Consider the following 4,955-nt stretch of genomic DNA (forward strand, 5'->3'; position numbering starts at 1 on the left):
CAAAACATCTTTCAAACTCATCATGTGGTTTGTGTCGCATTATCATCAACATGTGAACTTGATGTAGATCACTGCCAAACCAAAAATCATTACCGGTTAAGAGAATTCTTTATTGGTTCTTAAACCCTTCCTAAACCCTGACAAAACTTCATAAGAAATTCAAAACAAGCCTTCTGGTAACCATCATAGGATGCGGTTCCGATCACATAGTCAAATCCATCATAATAGCTTATGTATCAAACCACAAGTTACCAAACATTGCCAATTACCGGATTCCATCAAAACTTATATGCTTTACTGGTTAAGGTCCTAATTTGCGGTCTTGTCGGTAAACTCTGTCAAACTGTCAAACTCTTACTCTAGTAGACAAAATCACTTAGCCAACAAGTCAATCACCAAAAACCAACTGTAAACATCAGTTTAACTTGGTTGACATCAATGAAAATATAAATAACTGATCATATCATCTTCCTCTACCAGTACATTCATCCACCATCATCTCATCTTCATCAGTTATGCCAAACATGCCAACAGAAGGAACTCCTGAAATGTTGGGACTGGAATGCCCGTCCCTTTGGTCCTCTGCACTTTTTTCCATCCAAAGGGGAAACTATTTGTCTTTATAAATAATGCCAATTTTGAAGATCACAACTCCATACCCATTCCTATGTATAGTAGAGAAGGGAAAATGGTTGGGAATAGGGGTTTGCCTTAGGTTAAACCCTAGTTTTGGAATTAACCATGAAATAGAAATGAAATATAATTGAATTTCTATAATGGAAACGATTTCCTTTTGAGGGAAATACTGAATAAAGTATTTAACACAAATGATATACCTTTTAATGGAGTTTTTTTTGTCTCCACAAGGAATTAGGGTTTCATGAAGTCTTCATAAACATATAACATTAATGTCAACTCCAATGCTTGAAGAAGACCGATTGCTTGCTCACTTGAATGTAGATCTCAATTTTTCTCTTTTGAGTGGACATGAATTCAAATTGATGTCAAAATGAGAGGGGTAGACCTTTTATACATCCTTGTCGAAAAATAACTTTATTTTCTGACATGAGCCGACATGGTATCTAGGTTCCCGCCCAAATGATATTACCATTTTAAGGGGCACCACGATAGGTCCTGATTGGGAGGACCAGAGTGCTATAAACTGGGTGCTCTAGTCCTTAAGGACTAGGGCTCCACCGCCCTAGTCCTGACCAATCAGGGACATAGGAAATGGGGTAAGAAAGTGTGTATGTTGGAGAAAATGAGTTATTTGCATGATGTGAGTAGAATTAGGGCTCCGATTAGGCCTCAAGACACAAACGCCAAGGTGAGGGCCCAAATGAGGACAAAATTGTAAGGGAGTAAAGTTTAGGACGCTACAATGTTTTTTTAGTATTATTGTAGAATGGTTAAATGTTGTTTATAATTAATTTATTTTCAAGATCTGGATTCTCTGTCCTGTCATGGGTTCAAGAAGCACCTAGAGTTGTTGCTACTTTCTATAAATAGTTAGTTGGTAGTGTTTTGCATTTGACAACACTTGTATTGATATCACCTTCATTGTTTGGATTATCTCCCATTTTTTATATAAACCTCATGTAAATAATTGGAAGGAAAATAAACATATCTTGAGGAATATTTGGGGCACAAATCATTTTATCATTTAATACAAATTAGAAACTTCATAGATAGTATTCTACATAGACTCAAAGGTGGAAAGTGATGTTAATTCATATAAGTCCACCGAACAAAGATTTATTTTTTGTCTTGGTTCTAGTCTAGTCACATGATCTTGCAAGAAGAAAACTTCTATTGCATTACCATCCACTGAGGGCTAAGTATCATGGAGAAATTATTTCTATGTAGGAAGTTCTATGAATTTCACAACTTATGATAGAGTTTGGTATTTGAATTTATTATCTTACTATAGATTGGTGTTATAAAAAAGTTTCCATCCATATTTTATGCATTTGAGTTGAACATTAACATAAAAAGGACATCAAAATTCACATGCTCTTTATTTGAAATATTAGCCATGATGGTGTTCTCTCCTTAGAGTATTTATCTCTTGATGAGTAGGTCACAAAATCTTCACTAAACCCTTAGTGTAACCTCACCATCTTTCATTGCATAATTTTTTATGGGGTGAAGGAAGTTATCCTTGAAGGGTTTGTAGTCCTTCATCTTTTTTTACGGTTCTATTTTTGGAGAGGAGTTTTTTCCTTCAAGTTTTTCTCCTTTACGTCATTTGTGAGATACTTTTATTTGGTACATGACTACCTTATTAGGCCTTGTTGTCAAGACTCATTTCTTTTAGTGACTTACTAGCTAAGTATCACTTAATGTGGGGTGTTGATGTGAAAACAAATTTTATACATCTAGTTACCATTTATCTAGTTCCTAGACCTAGTAGACCTACTCACACTCTAGCTTAAGTTTACTTAGTGGTTTAGCTGTGTCCCCTCACAGACACATGCACTCACATTTTTCCCAAGTGTTCTACATATGTCATATCTCTTGGAGGTTTAGTCGGTGTTTCTATTTCACCTTTCAATTACCTCCTTATTTTTTATATACAAGGATACATTATTGTTCACACACATGTATTATGGTAGTTTTTGGCTAATTTCTTGTTTCTTAAATTCTCTTGTGGTTATTATTGAATTTTACATTCATGTTTTTTCACTCCAAAAAATTTCATTGTGGTAGTTGTATCAAGGTTTATGTTCTTCTTCTTCCCTAAATATTTTGAACAATAAGGATGGACAATCATTTGTTTCATGGTCATTTTATTCTCTACATATTCTCTAATATGATATTCAGACACAATAACCCAACCAAAATAACCTTGGACACAATAACCCAAGGACAAAATATCTCGAGGTCATAATAACCCAAGGCTAAAATAACCCATGGTAAAAATAACCCATGGACAAAATATCCCCTTAAGAATATAGAGGAAGAATTTTTTTTTTTTATAAATTACATGTATAAAGATGTATTCCTTTTATGTATTTGCTCCATGTCATGTGTATTATGGCTCTTATGAACTGGAAACAAAATCTATTTTCCTATATAAGTAGAATATTATTTTAGTGTTTTTATTACATTTTCACTTACTTCCTTTCAACTATTATCTCTACTAAAAATAAAGTATTCCTCCCCTTATCTTTGTGTGCCATGTCATGCGAAAGCAATTATTCCCATTTTATTTTGAAATAAAACATACTTTATAATGTTATTTTTCATATTTTTTTCCTTAGGAAATACCTATTTTTCTTTTTAAACTATAGGGTCAAAGGATGGATAAAGAAACTACAGTTACAACTACACGTTTGATGAATGGCCTTGGTGTTGTAACATCATATTTAAAGTCAATTCGCAAAATCATCAGTGGAAGAGTAATGTTTGTACCTGAATGCAAGCTTGACTATGCAGATATTGCAAGCTATATTGTCATCTACTTCATCGACTTTACTTCATCAATTTTACTTTATCGACTATACAGATTTTGCAATACTTGATATAATAAAAGACAGAATTGGAAATGACTTTAGGTAATCTACTTCATCGACTTTGAGATGGGAAATACCTCCATTTACTTTACTGACTTTGTTCAAATTCAACCAAGTGAGTGATTGAAATCTTCCTCCCATACATTGTATGTCTTTCATAAATAGGAGAATTGATTAAGTTAATTTGCTAATACGTGTTTTTTTTTTCAAGTACCCACTGCCTCTACGATAGGTTGTATTTCAGAAGGTGGAACAATAATATATGTTGGGTTTATGAGCAAAGGATCTTGAGACGCAACAAAAATTCTTTGCGCTTTATCACGACTCTCTTGGGAAGACATTGTTCACACGATTACAATATATAATACAAACACAGGAATGGGAAGCTTTGAGTGATTGTTTCTGGCTAAAATATAGTTTAGATCTTCTTCTAACAATCTTAGTAGAGCACGGTCCAAATAATAGAAGAAGTGAAATCTATTAGAAAGCATCGCTTCTCTTAAAAGAGGCATGTATTTTAAGGAGATGCTTATTTTGGGAAGAGATATATGAAGTATGAAATATAGAGGTGGGGATCCAAATAGGAAATATAAAGAAATATATATTGGTCATTCTTCATAATTTTTAATATATACAATGCCTCTTCAATTTCTAATAAGCCAAAAAATAAGAAATTACTTGTTTTAAATGGTTACACATTTTTGCTTCATCAACAAGGCATGAATAAAATGATTTGGCATTGTACGAAATATTTTATAAACAAATGTTCAAGTCGGTGCTATACTATGACACAAATATAATTCAATGATGTGATAAGCAGTACAAAACATAATCATGCTCCGTGTTACCTCATTGTTTGTTTTGAACCAAATAATGTGCATTTAATTTTATTTTCCTCTTTCGATTTAATCTGTCTTTAATCCTTCCCCTTTTGTTCCTTATGTTTCGCCTTTTTTGTCCCATTGAACCTACCGGCTGAACCAGCGAGTTGGTTCAAGGTTCAATCGGTCCTCTTGTGCGGGTCGCGGCTTTGTAATGTTATTTAACGAGAAAGTGTGAATGTGTTAAGTTGGTCTTGAACTTGAAATTTGAACCCTTTGCAAATCGGTTCAAGGTTCAAGGTTCAAGGTCTTCCTTTATGTTTGTTAAGGGTCTTCGCTCATTCCCGTTGTTGTGTTGAGCCGCCAATTGAGAGTTCTTTTGTTTTTCCTCGAATTGAACTTGAACCATTGAACTCCTTGCGAGTTGGTTCAAAGTTCAAAAGTTCATTCCAAGTTTGGCCCATAGGACATTAATAACACTAAAGGTGGTGCACCAAAAGGAATATTCTCGGCATCTTATAATTTAAAATTCTAAATTTGGAAAGAAATCATGAAAACATAAACCGTTTGTGCGGAGTTGATGTGTAATTAAGAAAGTTGTTAGGTTCCTATCAAATCA

Source organism: Cryptomeria japonica, chromosome 9 (genome assembly GCF_030272615.1).
Source record: "Cryptomeria japonica chromosome 9, Sugi_1.0, whole genome shotgun sequence".
Taxonomy (NCBI): domain Eukaryota; kingdom Viridiplantae; phylum Streptophyta; class Pinopsida; order Cupressales; family Cupressaceae; genus Cryptomeria; species Cryptomeria japonica.